Source organism: Heliangelus exortis, chromosome 12 (assembly GCF_036169615.1).
Source record: "Heliangelus exortis chromosome 12, bHelExo1.hap1, whole genome shotgun sequence".
NCBI lineage: Eukaryota > Metazoa > Chordata > Aves > Apodiformes > Trochilidae > Heliangelus > Heliangelus exortis.
Window position 1 is genome coordinate 5,689,958 of NC_092433.1, and position 19,489 is coordinate 5,709,446.

The window sequence follows — 19,489 nt, forward strand, 5'->3', positions numbered from 1 at the left end:
TCTTGTTACATTTGTACAGCAGATCAGATATTTACAGTATTTTTTTATCTTCCACTGGGTGCTGATCAGTATTTGAGCTACTGAATATCATTACATGGATCACTGGCTCATTTCCAAACAGTAGTTACTCTTTTGCCAAGAAGTTGAAGGATGGTGCCTTCTAAGAAGGCACCAAGTAACTGGAAGCTGACTTCTTTCTGTCTATTCCACACACATCATTTGAATATCACACAAATATTTCAGTGTGGCTTAAAAACCATCTGAATACATGAATACACAATAAGCACATATTTCTTTCAGATTGTTCCTCTTCCTTTGAAAATACATTTTTGAATGATGAAACAGTAAAAAGATATTACAATGCAGGATTAGTTAATTGCCAGGTCCCATGTTCTGTGTACTTAGCCATACAATTAAAAAGTATGTTATGACTTCTCTTACCCAAATGATTCACTCACAATGGCAATAGCAGCCTCTGACATGCATTGAAGGCATGAGGGCAAGAAATTTCCATTAAAGTTGTTTATCATCTGATTAACAGATGTGTTTTCAGTTATTTACATCTATGTCTACTTTCAATCACCACATTGAACCATGGAAATCCCACAGACTTGGCAGGTTTTCTGCCTCAAAGGGACAGAGGAGTTTTAAAGTTTCATCCAAAAAATTACAGCTCTTTATTAGAACATGGGAAATCACCTGGAATATACTTTGGAGACACAGGTGTAGTTAAAAACAAAATATGAGATTAGCATCATAAATATATATGAGAATCTTCTACTTTCCCCATAACAATTTTCCTCTTTTAAAATGATGGTAATTCCACCTCCCACTGACACAGAAAATTCTCTGGAAAAACACAATACAAAGGACAAGATTACGGACACTATCCTCAGAGCAGTTTAAGCAAACAAGTAAATAAATGAAAACTAAAGTAAAATTCCCAAAGAATTAAAGGACAGCAACAACTCCCATCTTCCTCCAACCTTACATATTTAAGGAAGTTCTCACATAACTACAGACTGCCTCAGCTGTAGTTTGCATATTAACTTTCATTTGGGCATTCTCTAACATTTCATAAACTAATTTTTCTGTCTGGCAATGGGAGATGTGATATACTCACAGGGTCTAGAGCTGGCATGATTTCTGCCCAGTGGATCCCCCCAGCACATCATGAAACACAGCGACCTGTTCTACCACAGGACAGAAGGACATTATTTCTATCCCACTGTACCCTTTGTTCCCAGCGATCTTGTTGGCAGTTATCTTCCTTTATAAGTGGAAACTTGAAAGCTTGCCACTTCAAATAGCTGCATAATAAACAAAAATGTCTGCCAAGAGCACTCACCTGTCATACCTGTCTTTCATACTTGGCAAGGATTTCACTGTCTTCCAAAACTCTCAGATATAGGCTGCGTCTGACTGCATTTATGCAAGACAGAAACAGTCACATCATCAGAAGAGTATCTGGGATTTTTCCTTGAATACACAAGATAGTAGATGAGTAATGTGTAAACCCAAGAAGTTGCCAAGTTTGTTTTTCTCAGGAAGCACAGAGCAATAATCTGTGTTTCCTGTTTCTAGTACAGCCTAAACACAAAATTTTAACTCAACTGAGTTAAACTCTATTAACTCTATTTAACTCTAATAATAAAGAACAAAAGAAATATTTTGCAGGCTTTTTAGCCCTTTTTCTGATTTTTCCTTAGTAGTACCTTCCCACACATGAGTTTTCTTTTAGCTAGCCCACAGTTTTTAAGATACAGGTTATGGTAAATCTCAGTTACAGTGACACAGTCCTTCAGGGAACAGATGCAGCCTTGGCACCTGCCAGGAAATAATATCTGACAACTGAGTGAAACCGAGAAGAATCCATCTAAATGAGCTTCAGAGCTTGAAAACATTTCCTGTTTTTCCAGATAAACTGGGCAGAGCTGCAGAAGACAAGCTTTCCCCGTTGTAAATGGAGCAGCAATCAAACTGAACTGCATGATCCTCATTCTCAGGAATGAGGAGTCACACTGAACCCAAGAACAAATGTTGGAAATAATACCTGTGGCTCTTGACAAGGAGGCACAAGCTCCTTTCAACTATATATATATATATAACTTTATTGCAGCCAAATACTCAGACAGTACCTGTCCTGAACTCAAACCTCAACTCTAGTTACTGTCCTGAACTTGGACAATAACTAGAATATGAATAATAGAAAACAAGTTGGAGGGCAGACAAGAGAGAAGCCCTGATGTTTCATACAAAACTTCACTAAGAAACTTTTCCTGGTTTGCAAAGAACCAGTTTGGAGGCAGAAAGGAAAATTATTAAAGCTGTGCCTTCATAGAGAAGAGTTAGGATTTAGCAATAAATACAACTTTGCAAAATAAAGTAAAGCATGTGTATGTTTGCATTAATTTAACAGTGACCTTTTTCAATCTGATTCCATAAAAAGTTATATTACCCCCTGAGAGTAATCAGGACTTTGAATGTTTCCACAGGTTCTGGGGAAAAAAAACCCACTAAAACAAAACAAATGTAGATCAAAGCATGCAGTAAAGTTTCAGCCATCAAACTCTGGAGCCATAACAAGGGCTTTATAATCTAAAAAAGATTAAATGGTTGCCATTTTAGAGTGTTTCTGTAAGTGAGAGATAAATGAGAATATGGTAAAGGTCCAAAATACACCAGCTGAATAAAACCCAATCTGTTAAATTTTCCAAGACGATGCTCTGCTCTCTGAGCTTTATTAGAAATACCATGGTGAGTCTGGCCAATTTTTCCCTGAACAGGAAAACCCCAGCCCTGTATATCAACGGCAAGAAGAGCCAAAGAGTGCAACAAAGACCCTTTCAAACACAGGAAAATCTAACTAAGAAGAACAAAACAGCTACTGTGAAAGAACCAAAACTTCTATACCCTGATACTTTTCCAAAGGTGGGGTTTTACAGGAATACATGACTTTCTTTTTATACCCTTACACTTCACACTAATGTCTTATCACTTCTTCTAAAGTATTTCACTAAATAAAACAAGCACAAGCTGTGGCACACTCAGAGTAAAGAACTGTACATACTTGCAGAATTGTTTGATCACAGTACAGTTGCTCTGAGTTTTACACTGGTGACTTTACAAGGCATTTTGAAAGGGAAAAACCTCAAGCTATAAGCAACTTCTGAATGTCAGCTGATGGTAGTAACTCCTATATTTCTAGCCACTGAACAAACACACATTGGGAAGGTTAATGCAGAACTTCAGTGATTTTTAAGAAGTATCTTTTAATTGCTCCTTTGAAGAGATTAAGACAAGCAAACCACTTACTGTAACATCCCAGAAGCATGTAATGGCAAACTGCAAAGGGCTTGACAAGAGCACACTTTTGTTCAGAAGCAAAAAAAAAATTGAGTAGGGAAAAAGCCAAACACTTCCATTCCCATAGGGTGACCAGGAGAGGTAATTTTGGCCACAATACATTTTACTACATCGTATTTTTTCTCTGGAGTTTTACCATCCATTTCTGAAAAACTAGATACTAAAGCTGTAAACATTTTCAGAGACCATCAATTTGCTTTTTCTCATAAACTGGGACACCTGAAAAACAGCAGTTGCCATATGAAAAATAAGAGTACAGAAAGATGACTTAATGACTTATCTCAGGAATTTATTAAATTGCAGTATATTGCATCCTGCTAGTATTACCATTAGAATTGGTTATTTGTTTTGCAAATAGACTCTCTGTGGAAATGTAAACTTGCCCAAAATCAAAGTGGACCCAGTGGACTTTCTTAAAATCAGTTTCTGTGTGTTGTATCTTATATATTACAGAAACCTGTATCACAGAAACCAAAGGTCAAGGAAGAGTGTGAACTGGACAACAGAAAAGCAAGTTTTTGAGGGTTTCCTGATTTAAAAGGTTTTGTTACAGTTCATCAGATCAAGTGTTCAGAGGATTCAAAAAGAGAAATTTGGTTTAGTTGAATGTGAAGATTTGCAAGCTCAGCCAACCACAACCTCAGGTAAAACATGAGGACAATATGATGCTGCTACTCTGGGCTTCTCTGATTGCTTCCAGAGGGAAGCAGTCAGCATCAGAACACATCTCCAAGAGAGAGTCTAACTGGGATCTGTGGCAAGACAAAATGAACCAAAAAAACTATTCCAGCTTCTTTTCCAAGATACCAGAACTGTCTCTGTTTCTCAACACGTTTTCTCCCCATCTTAATAGCACACCTGCACAAGAGGTGTGAGAAGTTTATGTAAAACCTAACTTCAGGGAAAAGAAATCTCTCAGAAACTTTATAATACATCATAATGTCCCCAAGAATGCACAAGAAAACTCAAAGTCTCAAGACTATTTGCTTTTCCCTGAGATGCTGGCAGAAACATTCCCCTCACCTTTGTTCCAACCTTGATGCAATGTTGTACACTGTCACTTACACAGAAATTTATCCAGTTTCCACCAGAGAAGGGCTCAGGCTGTACAAGGCCAGAAGTGGGTGTTGGTTCCCTCCACTGCTTCATGCACTGAGCACTGCGCTAAGCAGAGCCGGGCTATGGCAGCTACAGAGAGGCTACAAAAGACTTAGGAATTATAGAAACTGCTGGACTGCAAAGGGTATCTTTTTTTGTAGCTTTGCAAACTTCTTAACAAATTAATTAGGGAGATTTAATGGGTAAGCAATTCAGTAGGGGTGTTAAGTGGACTTTGGAAAATAAGACCATGACCAGAAGATCGTGAGTGTGCTCCTCTTCATTTACTTCCTACAACTTCATCCATTAGAACTCCAAGTAAGAGCTAGAGGACCACAGGAATAATACCAAAAGCACAGAGACACAAACAACCATGTTGTAAAGTTGCCTTCAACTCTTACTAGATAGCAGGGTGCTCTTAATAATTAAAGCAAAACTGAATGCAGCAGCACAAGGAAATACTCTTCCATCTTTGTCTGGGACACTTTGCCTATAGCAAATGTTCTCAATTACATGAGCCTGGCACCCTTTTCTATGTTCTTAAGAAGCTAAAACACTAGAAATGGCTGTTTTCCCTTTGAATGCTCATACTACTGCCTCACCACAATGTCTGAGAAGCATTAAGTGTACAGCCTAACTGGGAGAGCTGTTAATTCAAAACAGAGCTGTGTAACTCTTACGGTTTGTTTAAAGCAAACAAGGAAAACATCCCTCTGTTGAGACTCCATTTTTTTTTTTACTATTAGGATCAGCTTACCCACTGGAAAGCAGCATGAAGTAGTAAGTAAAACAAATTGCCTTTAGAAAAAAGACACACAAAAAAAAAGATAAAAACCATATCACACACACATGATTTTAAAATTGAGACTAGAAACAATGCTGAAATCCTTCCATAGCCCTCAAAATAAGATTGGTTTGTGAATGGAATTCGTTCTTCAAGACACTAAAAGAAACTCAAGAATTCAAGCATACCATCACTACAAGTGTGTGCATCAAAACATTTTAAAAGTATTTGAGCCTTTCCTTCACTGTCTATAGAAGTGTGTACAGTACAGAAGTGTGTACAGTAATTTTTCCAGCAAATGATAACCCAGTAATTGACAGTTAAATTTAAGGAACTGAAAATAAACTATTTCTTTTTCTACTGACTGGCATTATAGTCATCACAGATGTTATTATGAAGTCTTGTCACAAAAAAAGAGTGAAAAAAAAAAAAGACTAATTTTCTGTTTGACTGTGTCCCTTTGTCAAAACTGAATCCATGCAATGTCATGGCTTTCAGAGCATTTTTAGCTTAAAAAGATATTTCCATTTTAGGTCATAACAACCAAAGAGTACTGCAGATAAGTAAAACCAGCCAAAGCTCAACTCATTGTTGCTCTGGTAATTAATTTCTCATAATTCATTTCATGTGGCCAGAAAGGGTAAAAAGGTTTCTTTCTGGACTTTTTTCCACTTGGACTTCTAAATAATTTTATAAGTTTCATCTTGTCAATCAAATTGAACTTTGCTCTAACACCAGCAGCAGCACAATTTGTATCCACAAAAGTGACAAATTAGTTTACAGCTGTTTGGAATGACTGTGTTTGCATAGGCTTTTGTATTTAATTGCATCAACCTAAGAACAGTCTTAAAGAGGAGTGCCACATATGCTTAGAAATTAAATGTATTTTGGGCTAGCTACATTAAATACCTATATAAGACCTCATTTTCTTAATAGAAAAGATGTAGATTAATTGGCAAGTTAGGTATAATCACATATTATAGACAATCAACTGCTAGCTCATCCCTAGGAAAAGAAAAATCATGAAAATAAAAGACTTCTCCAGCTATTTACCCAGTGTTAAGCATTTTCCCATAACATAAAGCACTGGAAAGTGTTGGAAAAGCCCTCTCACTGTTTTGCTTTAACAGCTTGGAAATAAAATAATAAAAATAAAAATCAGTTCTCGAAGTAAGTCAAATAATGTTCCATGATCCACAAGCAATTCTTTCGCAACCTGACTTTTGGTGTCAGCACTGATACACACACTTCTTACAATTTAAAAAAATTGATTTAGCCTAACCTCTACTGCATTTAGAAATGCAGTAATTTGTACATTAAAAATATGTATTTGTATTCCCATAAATACATACTTCACTTGTGTTTTACTTATAATTATGGAATCACTCAATGCACTAATGTATACTTGGAACCTAATGTGCTATTTTAATAATATATGCTTGAGACTCAGCTGTGACTAACTCCATACAATAAATGTGCATGAAAGCACTCTGGAGTCAAAATCTGGCCCTTTCAAGGAAACAGTTATTAGGGTTATACTGCATACTAAACTTTTAAGAATCAGTTAATTCTAAGAATAAGAATGTTGAAGACTATTTGTCAAGATTTGGTTTTTGAAAGGAGCAGGAGTGGTGCTACATGTTACAGTCAAAATGAAAATACAGATCTGAGAAACTGAACACATTGCTGCAAACGTTAGCTGCTCCCTGCCTCAAAGTTTTGAAATGAGGCTTACACAATGCAAAGCTCTAGTGACAGAAAAACTGGGCTCACAGTTATTAATTAATAGGAGAAGGAGGGAACAAGCAACAGAACAATACACAAAAGGTAGAAGAGATTGAAACTAAAAGCGGATTTTGGTTACAAGAGGTCCTTTGATTTGCTCGTTTCTCCAGAGAGGAGATGCAATGAAAAAGAACTCAACATAAGGAGAGAAAATAAAGGGCTGGCCTGTTTCAGCTTCTCTTCCCATTCCTTAAGTACATTTCTATATGAACTTCCAAGCAAATAAACATTTTTTTTGCTTTGCTTCAACTGCCACCCACTGGAAAAGAAAAGCAACATTAATTCCAAATTGCAGCACCTTAACTAGGCTGGAAAACCAATCTGACATTGGATCACATTAAAACTCTGGGATTTCCTTGAGAATTTTAGTGGCACTTCTAGAAATGAGCAAGCTTGCAAACTAAGTCAAACAGAAAACAGAATACAGCAACAACTCAGAGCTCCACTTCCTCTCCCTGCCCAGGCCAGCAGGCGTTTGGGTTGTATTGCAAAAGTTTTGGAGAGCAGCTGGAGCTGGCAAGGATGAAGTGAGAGTAACGGGGCTGGCAGAGCTCCTCTGACAAACCCGGTGCAATATGGACAAGCAGCACTGCAAAGCCTGGCAGTTCTCATCACTCCCTGCTGCTCCTGCTGAGCCCCAGCTTTACCTTGAAACTCATATTGCTGCTCTCTCTCTCCTCCTTGCTCTTGCCTTACAGCAGTAATCCACCAACTGCCTTGCCTGCACGGCAGCTTTGCCATTCTGGCTTTGCCCCACTGGCAACCTCCACATTCCCTTCAAAGGGCAGGCAGGGGGCTGTGCTGCAGGTGCTGGAGGTGTCGATCCCATTTCTTAACCTTTAAGGTAACAGAAAGATATGGAAAGGCTGCAACAGAACATTGTCACCCACTTTGGACAAAACTTTTTCTAACTTTAGATGAAATAAACTCATAACTTACACCAGAAGTGCTTGCCTAGCAGAGCAGTACAAGGGATCTGCATGCAAAAACATGCATGTCAGATGCAATGACACCAGTGTGACAGCATGTTGCATAAACACAGCAAAACTCACCCTTAACTGGAACAGACTGTCCTGCAGACACACTTGTCTGGTAAACCTGCACTGAGGCTGTGATGGCTCAGCCAGGGAATTCAGCAATCACAGATGAGACCACTGGGCAAGTAAACCTTAATGATGCAGACACGCCCTGACATCCTGGAGAAAAAGACTCAGCCTCTATTAAAATCAGAAGAAATAAATGGGGAGAAACAGATTCCAGAGAACCTTCCATTTTTAACATATTCTCAAGGGTATATGAGATGAACCAAGTTTTGCAAACAGAACAGATACTCTCTAATTATGGAAGATCTGACACATATAAAGCAATTGCAGACTCCCTCACTGTGAGGGTCTAAGGAAACTGGAAGAAGGGAAAAAAGGAACCTCAGAACCTAGCACAGCCCTGTGGGGTTTAACAGAGACCTACAAATCCTTTGGTCCAAATGACAGGTTTTTTCAAATAGGCCTGTAGAAAAAAAACCTACCAGGAATATCCCCTATGAAATTTAAGCTTCTGATGTTGTAAAGCTGGGGGATCCTGTGGTGGAACAACTTCACTAGAGTTAATCCAAGAGAGGTGCCTCTTTCACAAGGCAGAATCAGGGCCAAGATACCTGGCAACTGCTTCCAGCTGTCATTTTCCTGCTCTATAGTTCAGAATTATTCTAGGCCTGAAAAAAGTGCCACCCACTGACCCCTGGTTTTACCTGTCCTTCCCTACCTAACCTTTGTGCTAGGTTTGAAGAAACTGGGTAACTGGGATACTGGAGTCTCCTTTTTAGCTGAGAGACTGAGAGAAGACATCTTCAAATATTCAAATGCCAATGGCTCACTGCATTCAGACCAAATTCAAAACTGGAAGAAGAGTTTTGGTTCACATTAAGAAGCTCTTGCACCTGGTACTTAGCTGCTGAGATAAACTTGTCCAACAGAGTTCATCAGGGTCAGCTTCTGACAGTTATCAAAGAACACAATCAAATGCAGTATGAGAGAGCTCGCATGATTTCCTAACAGACAAATCTGCTCTGGATATTTGGCAATCAGCATCCCCGAGTCATCAGTAAGAATATTTGAGTTCAGTGAAGGCCACAGACACATCAGGAAACAGCTAAACTCTTGTTGAGCAATTCACAGCTCAGCACCAGCACAGCCTTTGTGGACCAGCACACTGGATGTGAAGAACTGTAATCAGCATTGATCAGGGAGTGCAAGAATCAGTTAATTAAAAAACTAAGTAGCCAAAACTAAGTAGCTATTAATACTGAAAGCATCTCTAATAAAATCTACTCCTTCACAGGAGTGCAGACACACTTGTATGACTGACAGTTTCACATCCTTTTTCTTTTTTTAATCTATAAAAGGAAAAGGGTTCGTTATCAAAATGAAAGATTCTGGCAGCACCTACTTGATGCTAGACAGCCATCTGGGCTCTCTCTTACAGGAGTATATATCAAATACATTTTTTTTAAAAAAGCAAGAATACATCTTATTTTCACAAGAGTTTACCAGTCAAATATTCTGACACAACTGTTCTTTAGCAAGTGAAGTCTTCTTTCCAGTTCAACAGGCACTAACAAAATCAATAAGGTACAAAATATTCCTTTTGGTTACATAGTCATGCCAGCAAAATGCAGTTAACCAGAAGCATTACAAAACATATAAAAATCTTGAAATAAAACATACAGGGCAGTCAGTATCACACTTCAAACACTGCAGTTTTTCAAAGTTACTGCACTGTGGCTATTCATCTTAAATTTGTTTGAGAATACAAGTTAAGAGCATATAATGGACCCTACTTGATACTGGTTGGACTGAATCTTCCTAGCAAGTTTTCACACTGAGGGCTTTTTTGAGAAGGACAGACTGTTACTTTTCAGAAAGAAATACAATATTCCTCTTTTGTTCAAACAAGAATCAAATACAGTCTCCTCTTAAAAAAGCAGAGTTCAGCCATCAAACAATGTTTAGCTACACTGCCTTTGTACTCATGGGGGAACTTCCCAGAAAAAGGCAGACCACAGAGCCAAGTTTAATCTTGAGTTTGGCTGCTAGACATTTTTTACCACCTTTTCATGTATCTATTTACATGTTCAAGCATCTAAGTCTTAAAATAACCTGGCTATAAGTTAAAAAGATAGCTTTACTATCAGCAAGAGAAATCTGGTATCAAAAATAAAAAAAACCCTTCTTTCTTTATACTGCTCCTCATATTAAATAATGATACATAATGATCATACATTGAATTAAATTAGACACCACTGGTATGATGATGTACTGACTAAACACTAAGATTTCCTGGCTTCCTTAGGCAGAAAAAAAACATAGCAAAACTTAAACTAAACATACTCAAGAAATCAGAGAATATGATAAAGAATTGAATTAGTCTTTTTCTCTAAGAAGTAGGTATTGATGGGAAGAAAAGATGTTTTCAAACACTTGGCAAGTAACTTGACACCTAAGTGCTAAAAAAAATGTACTGTTCTGTCTGTGTTATCTCATCATTACAAATTTGCCCCACATCAAAGAGCCAGGCGAGACCAACACACTAGGCTTTCAGTTCCAAATCAGTAGCATGTACACCTCCATGGATCAGGGAGAGGGAAAAAAGCTGAGGCTAAAGTTTAGGTTTTCTGCATATGTTTCAAGATACCCTGTATAGCAGGTAGCCAGGATTAACCAAGTCTATAAGTAATTAAATAATTTATAAGACTGCAAAAGACTAAAACAGACAAGACATAATGCAAACCAAAGCCACTCGTACACAAACATCCATTTTAGAGGTCTGCAGACACCCAGGAGATGAGAAACATGAAACTAATTCAGAACACTCCTCTGAGCCCAGTGAGGTGGAAGGGGTTAGAGCCAGACATAACCTCTTCAGAAAAGAGGGGCACCCTTACTAAGCTGTTTGGGAAGAGGTTTTTTCAGTAGGTCTCTTTGCTACAGACACATACAGTGCCTATGCAATGATACCTTGACATATTAACCAGTGCCCTAGAGGCTATCCAAACTCCACCCACATTACCAATGGGTAAAAGTGAAACCACTTGGTTACATTTCAACCAAACAAGACCATAGTTTGCTCAGCTCCAAGGAAAAGCATTAGGAATAGCAGGATAGGAACATATGTTGCACATCTGTTTTGTTATCAAAAGTAGGTAGCTCCTTGGATTTCAAAATGATTCTTGTTATGGGGCATGGAGAGATGTTGCTTTTTTTTTTAAGTTTGACTGATGGTTTTGATGGTTGGTGAATCCAACAGGAGGACATGGCAAACACACTCTCTCTCCTCCCTTAACAGTCCAGTAAGTATCATAATACAAGGCTTAAAAGCTTAATGTGCATTAGCTTCATTGGGTTATCTGTGATGGTCACTCCCAGACTTAATGGATCATGATTGTTACCATATGAATATCAACTATGCTTAAATATCCTTAAATAAACTTTTCAAGATGAACCAATTACGTTCAACAGCGAAGAAATTACCAGGAAACACCGTAATTTCAGCAAGAGGATACTGCAAAAAGTATTCTGTGGTTTTTAGGCATTTGCCAAGCTTAAGAAGTATTTTTAAAGAATTGATTTTATGGCCTGCCTCTTTGATTTGCAGCTATTGATAGGCATCCATGTTTCATCACCTCCAACTTTAGGACAGAAACTGTCAAATCTATTGTGAATCAGGAAAGAGCAAGAGCTAATTTAATAGGTTCAAAACAAAACTTATTTCATGCATGTCAAGTCACCTTTCTGTCACTAACAGGTAGACATCATGTGCCACCCACATAAATTTAAAAAAAAAAAAAAAGCCATTAGAAAATAATACGAAAAACACAGATATACACAACAGATACCCATTTTTTGTATCAGTGTTACTTGTAATTACAGAAGTCCAGCCAGATCAGACCAGATTTGTGAGGTCCCCAGTGGTCCTGTCCCAGATCTCTCTACCTCTCCAGTCACAAAGGCAGTATGTATAGACTAGGTGGTCTGATAGAGCTGGAGCCAGTACACAGCTTCCTACAGAGCAGACTTTTGCAAAATTACTCAAGTATCATAAAAAGCTACCAGAGTAGCTCAGGCTTAGGGAGATAATGCCTCTTTAAGAAAGCCTTAAAACTTTCTTAAAGGCAAAAATAACTGTCTTTTAAATGAGAACATAACACAAGCCATTTCAGCATTATTTTACCAAGGCTGTAAAGAGCTCTCCCAGGCTCATCTTTGTTAATTGCATCTTTCCAAAATACAGGCAAGCAGATGGGGAATGATTACATTTAATGTGCTGCCCAAATAGCTCTGAATGGGCACAGGTAGTTTTCCCCCTTTCTTTTTTTCCTGCTAGCTGTCCTTTGGCTCCACACTGAGCCCTACAGAACCAAACCTGCTCTCAGATTCTGCAGGTAAAGGAAGAATGAGAGAAAGTTTTCAAGTTTTGTCATGGAGCAAGGTAAACAGTTAAACAAAACCTACTTGAACACAAACTGTTCTGGTACTTTTTAGGCAGCTTTTGGACAGGCTCTGATGATTAGGATGCTGCATTTAATGCACAGATCGCATAACCTTGCTCATCACTGGATGATTAACACAGGAATTCAGTTTCTAATATAGTCAGCCAGCCCCCAGACTTCTCTGGTAAATCCCTCCTTGTCATCTTTCACATTTCTCTCTGACTCATCTGCAACACGCATTTCAACCCCCAGCCTTTTTTACCTTTTTCCTCCATTCTTATTACAGCAGGTTCAGTATACACCTCATCAATGCAACAAAGGGGAAGGTGGACCACAGGTACACAACACACATGGAGCACATCATGAAGAGACACACCTGAGTACATGAACCCCATACAGGCACATACCTCAGTGCTGGCCAACACCTGTGAAGTATTTACACTGTACAGTCCACACAGAGGCTTGTGCCACTGCACCTTCACAGCAGGGCAGCTGAAGTGAACTTTGCTACATCCACCTGTGCTCCAGCCCCACCTCCAGTCCTAGTGCAGCTCTGGAGCAAGAGGTGATGAAAGGGCTCCTCTTTTTGGGAGCAGCAGCCAGAGCTGAGCTCCACATCCACAAGGCAGAGGATTTGTGCCTCTGAACAGAGACAGGGTGACAGTGACGTCCTTCATCAGAAACAGGGATAGATGCTTAATTTAACCTATTAGGCCCTAAATACTCAATTCTACGTGAACTTTAATTGTAGTAACTGTGGCTTTTAGACACCAAAATTGACTAGGAGGCCTGAAAGCCTCTGTGCTTTTCCCAGGAAATCAATGATTTGAATAAAAGATGTTTCATCTTTCCAGGTTTTATTGTTATTTCCTTGATCTCTACAGCATCACATAGCCAATTTCTCTCTGAGAGATTCTTTTAAAGATTCATCTTTAACAGAAGTAGCTACATAACTAAGTTTTCTAGAAATAGTTTCTAGCTTAAAAATAATTCTTTATAGAGTATAATTTCAACCATGCTGTGTGATCAAAAAGTCAAAATTATTATGCCTAATGATAGGTGGGTTATAATTCACAATATACAAAATGAGATAAAGTTTGAGAATGTGCTCTTTTCAGGTAAGAACAATACAAGTTTCTTCCTGATCTCACCCGAATTCACCGAAAAGAATTACCTCATGGCATAGTCATTAACTACACATACATCATAGCTGTGAAACAGAATAGAGTTTCCTATATGTTCGTATCAGCCACTGAGTGGCAGCAATTCCTTCATACTTAAATCTGAATTATCAGATGTAGGTTGAAAATTTTGAAGTATTGCTAACCCTTGATTCTTTTATGCTACATCTAAAAATTTTCTTTCCATTACATACAAACATACAAATAATGCCAAGTGAAATACATTATGATATGTTTCAATTTTTAACTGTCAGTTTCAAATATTATGTACTTAATTCTGATAATCATACTTCTCAGAAGTTTGATGTATTCAATTGTACAGAAAGATAACTTTGAATAAAACTGTGGATCATGGAAATGGAAAATGTCAGCATTTAAAAATTTCTTAAACTAAAAGACAGACCTCTAGCTTATTATTAAACCCAAGCTGAGGGTGAGAAACTTAAAAAATAAATAAATGCAAATACATGTTTTGCAGCCTTATGTTTCTTCTTCCCTCAGTACAGCAGTGTCTTAGGGTGACTAAAATCTATCAGTCCAAAGACAAGTATCTAATTTTAAATACAGCCATTTTCAGAAAATGCTGCCTCTATACTTTTTGAAAAAAAGTATGTTTATGAATTATTGCTTAACCACTTAAGAAGAGCTTCACAGTCTCTTGTTCAGAGAGCTCTATTGGTTATAACTTCCTATTTGGAGAGTACAATGCTGCACAACAGTATCTGATAGATGGAAAGTGAAGGTTACTACACTGTTAATAGGATAACGACTGTACAAGGCCCAGGCCCAAACAAGATTTAAAAGAAATTAAACACACAAGTGCATCCAGGATTGTTACAGACTATTTGTAGGATGTTCAATGTTGTAATCCAGACTTTAAATGAGTGCCTAAAACTAAGAAAAGGTCTAGGTTGAGAACTGATCATCCCATACCTATCTTCTCTGAAGATTCCATCCTGTCCTTGGGAGCATCTAACTCCCAAAAGATGGGATACAGGGCAATGTCATCCTTGCACATGCATCTCCTGCAAAGATCCTAGGTCCAGACTGACAGTGCTGTGTGCTACTTGGTTAATCTAGAAGTGGTGCAACAGTCTGAGTCCATGAGTAAACAGACGTCAGATGTAACCACAGAATGCCATAATTCAATTATTTTAATATTTCATACCCTAATGCAAATGGGTAAATCTCTAGCGGAAAACTGATTTTTTTTTTTTTAAGAGATGCACGCCTGGCATGTACACAAAAGCAACAGGCATTCCTGCTTCTTCACGGCTTATTGTCTGTCGCCATTCAGCTGGAAACCTGACCATTTAAAAGACCATGCACTTTATCTGCTTCAAACTCACTGTCGTTGAGGGAGACACAAACATATTATCCACGCGGCTGGGTGCGAAAAAAATAAAGAAGTTGGGATTGTCAAACGTGGTATTTCTGCTACGGGAAAACTCGGTGTTTTTGTCAAGCACCGCACGGGTCCCCTCACCCCATCACTGAGGCACAATCCCCTCAGGGCCGCCAGCTCCCGCTCCCGCGCTGCCTCCCGTCCCTCCGGCCGGAGCCGGACAGCCTTTCCCCGCTCAAGGTCGCGCTTCGGGAGCGAACCGGCTCCATCTCGCACACCCCCGATCTTGGTGACGGGAAGGTTTCGGTGAACAAAGTTCGCGTCCGGGCCCGCCCCGGGACTCCCGCCGCAGCCCCTCGTCCCGGGGCGCGGAGCCCAACATGGAGGCGCGCCTGAGGAGGAAGCCCCGCAGCAGCCGGCACCCCGGGGCCGCAGGCAGCACCACCGCCTCCCCCCACCCCGTGGCCCCACTGTCCGTCTCGCCCGCCCCTCGCCCCGAGACACAAGCTGGGGCCGGGGGGCTGAGCACAGCGGCGGCCGAGCCGGGCACTCCTCTCCCCACCGGGAGCCCCACAGAAGCCAGCCGAGCCGGAGGGAGCCAGAGCCCGTAACGCTTCCTCATTCACCCCGCGCCAGGCGGGGCAGAAACTGCCGAGCAGAGGGAAGCTCCGCGCCGGGGGCAGGTACCGGGACTCACCCGCTTCCAGTATGATCTGTGGTCGCCGCTGAGTTTCGGGCGCTGTCCCGAGCGAGCGAGTCAACGACTGAGAGATAGAGTCACAGAGACAGAGAGAGACAGAGAGAGAGGGGGAGGGATCCAGCGGGTCCCCGCTGCCACGGCCCGCCACGGCCCGGCCCGGAGCTCCCCGGCCCGGAGCTCCCCGGCCCGGAGCTCCCCGGCCCGCCCTACGCTCCGCCCATGGGGCGCAGCTGTGGATCTCGCTGTGCACTCACCTGCAGCTGCTGCTGCTGCCGACCCCGCCCCGCCCCGCCCCGCCCCGCCCCGGAGGTATCGAGGGGGGCGGCTTCGCAGCCTGTGGGCTGTGAGGAGAGGCGGGGGTTAGCGCTGCCTCAGCGCCCAGTGCGGCCCCTTCGCCTCCCTCCCTGTCCCGCCTGTGTGGAAACGCCTCAGCGGCAGCCTGGGGAGCCCTGGGCTGGCTGGGCGCCAGGGCAGTGTTACCTTGGCGGGTTTGCCTGAGGAGCCCTCACCGCTCCCTGGCGCGGAGCCGAGGTGGGGAGGCCGCGGATAGAGCAGGGTTGGTGCTGCGGGGACTGGACTGCGCTTGAGACAAGGAAATTAATTTTTTAAATATTTTTTTTGTTTTTGGTTTTTTTTTTTCCTACTTTATTTTGTTCTTTTTTTCTTTTTCTGTCCCGCTATTCTCCGAGGTGTGAAGAGCATCTGGGTGTGAGGAGCTGTGTGGTGAGCGCTCCAAGTGTGTGCGCCCTTCCCGTGGGGGGAGCAGCATTTAGGTTTCCTCACTCCTTTTCCCCATTTTCTGAGAAACAGTAAATGTTTCTTGGTGGCTTAAAAGCCGTGGGTGTTGTCTTAATAATGGGGCCAAAGCTGGGTGTGCTGTAGCTCTGTAGGCACTTCACCTCAGTGGCTTTACCTCAGGGATGGCCTTTGCTGCTGTGCCCGGAGTTACAGGCCCTCATGGAGCATTCATCCCCAGTTTGTGCTCTGCCCCAAGCAATGGGGCTTGGTTTATCAGCCCGGGTGCTGCAATCGTCAGTGTTAAAATGAGATGTTTTACAGAGGGGTTGCAGCTCAGCAATGTGTTAAGAACCAGAGAAAATTGCACCATACTGCTGCAGGAGTCTGAAGGTGAGCTTTGTCATCGTTTTTTAACTGATATAGGTCAGGTGGAATTACTTAAATGATCTTATGCTGCCATGGTTGAAAACGGTGATGAAATTCCCAGTGTTTTTTTGTGACACTGTGGGTGTTTCTCCAGGCTGGTGCCAGGCTGTGGGGTGCAGCTGAGGGTGTCCTGGGGGACTGTGGCCCGCCTGTGAGATGGCTGCAGAGTCCTTGTTAAAAGCTGCATTCCACCTGTTTGGTGTCCAGCTTCTTTCCATCATTCCACTTGATATTCATAAGATAACATCAAAGTTCCTCTGTTGCTTTGTTTGACTTTAAATCTGAAAGACTATAGCGTGTATGTAAATCAGCCTTGTCAATAGTTTAAATATGGAGAGTTTCACTTGAGCTAATTTGCTTTAAAATAAAATTACCATCAGCTGAGAGCTCTATTGCGTATAATGATAATCACAGTTTGAGTGAAAGCCATGGAGTGGAGTTGTCTTCGATCATTTCCTTTTAACTTCTGCTTCAAATTAAACTATGTTTTTATGCATATGTGTGTTTTTACGCATGTTTAATATTTTCCAATAAAAAAACCCCACGCTTAATATTTTCCTGCTTTGAGGCAGAATATTAACGTTGATGTTGTGTTAAATTGCATTAGGACCCTGATTTAAAGTTATGTAAATTGCTATTATACTGAAATCCCAGGAACTTAATATGCATGAGGAGTTCATGAATGTTGTTATAAAAGGAAAACTAAAACTTGTTTGAATGAGGGAGGAAAAAGTAGAAGCTTACTGTGCTCGAGCAGTTTCCCTCATTTTGATACTCCTAGTGAATCTTGGCAAAACAAATTTAATTTGATATTATTTGGATATTTAATGGAGTGTAAGTGGTCAGAGAGAGTCCATTTTGGTCTGTGACCTTACCATATAATGTTGCAGCATGCCATTTGTTAACTGCTGTTGCATTTCAGTTATTTAGAGTATCACTTTAGTCTGTCTTTCGAAAACAAAGTTTTTTCTCATTTGGACTGTAAAGCTTTTGCAAGGCCTGAAGAGATTTGTGTGTTATGTTTCTGTTCTGTCATTCAGTGGTTTCAAGTTGAACTGGGACTGAGTAAAGATGTAAAAGTTTGAATCACAGAGAAAAATCATGGAGGAGCTTTTCAACTAATACAGAAATGTGGTTTTCAAAACTTGAGGTTTTTCCTGGTACTGAGACTTGCTGACAGATTATTTTCTGTAATTTTGCTTTTAAAACTCAGAAGTGCAAAAAACGTGGTAATGCTCTTACAGATGGAGATTGTCTTCCATCAGAGTAGATTCTAAACCAGCTCAGAGGGCTTTTTAAACACATTTTACAAGCAGTGGAATTGCGAAGGGGATGAAAATCTGTTCTTACTGAACAGCCTTTAGTGCTTTGTGTCAGCATCTAGGAAAATGGTAAGGTATGATTGATTTCATTGAGGTTACAGGGTAATATTGGAAAATAAAAGGTCAATCACAAAAGCAGGGATGAAGAGAGGGACAGGGGCACAGGGATGTTGGCATTACTGTCTGTGATTGATTTTTCTGAAATGTTGAGTTACTTTGTTTTAAACCTACTCAAGGCTTTTCTTTTTACAGTTAATCTCTCGTGTAGCTGGATAGATTGTTCAATACCTTCAAAATACATGGTATAAGGCACTCCTCTTCCTTGTCCAGGAAAACCTATGGGAGGAAACGAAATTCCAGGGCCTCCTGCAGCTGGATTTTTCTCTTGAATTTTCCCTTCCAGAAAGCCTGCTTTGCCTGGTGTATCTTAATTTTTGCCATATGACATGATGACAGTAAAGGGGGGGGATGTGAATTTGAGTCCTTTCACATGCATAGGTATTTTTTTAAGTGAGAACTTTCTGCAGCAAATGTAAATGAAAAATTTGTAGTGAAAGTTAAGAACTTGAAGATTTCAGAACTAGACTAGAGTAGAACAACTTTCTAACACTAACAGTCTTTTGTGAGCTGAACCACTCTATCTGTAATACCTGTTACCTTGATTAAACAAACCTGATTTTAATTCTGATGGCAGATACTTGATTTATGCAAGGACTCAGCACAGAAAACAATCCTGGCAGTTGTTGCCAAGTTCTTTTCACATCCCCACTTTGTAACAGGGCTTTACTGGTCTCCTTTCCAAGCCTAACAATCAAATGCCTGCTCTCATTTCCTCTTTTCTGATAGTAGTGGGGTTGTGAAAAGAAGGGTCTGCTGGCCATGGGGGTTTCCACCCATTACCATCCACTGTTCTGTGGTCTGTTGTGTGGACTTAAATTTTTAAGTGTTTTGGACGCTGTTTTGTCATTTATTCAGCTTTTGCTTAAGGTTGAAGTCAAAGTCTTATGTCCTCTATAATGCTTTTCTTCTAATTTTTCATACTTTTCTCCTTGAAGGACATGAGCTGTCATGGATTATCAATGTCAAAGATACTGAATTTGGTCATATGAAGGTCTGGCTGCCTTATACAGCAATTAAGCCTTTCTTTTCTGAAGTCTTAGAATTATAGATATTCTTTTGATAATGATATAAAATATTTTTTGCTACTTACCTTTGCAGATTTTACATTGACTAAGGAAATATTAGTATTAGTCAGCATG

At 40.4% G+C, this 19,489-nt stretch overlaps 1 protein-coding gene across 2 annotated transcripts in view; it reads right to left on the reverse strand.

The window, feature by feature from the left end:
• PRKCD (protein kinase C delta) overlaps positions 1-15,960 on the reverse strand; it is a 57,858-nt gene extending 41,898 nt beyond the window's left edge. For both annotated transcript variants that reach the window (XM_071755651.1, XM_071755650.1), the window contains exon 1: positions 15,742-15,960. The gene's annotated coding sequence lies outside the window, so the exon portion shown is untranslated. The remainder of the gene's footprint in view (positions 1-15,741) is intronic.
• Positions 15,961-19,489: the final 3,529 nt, after the last annotated feature.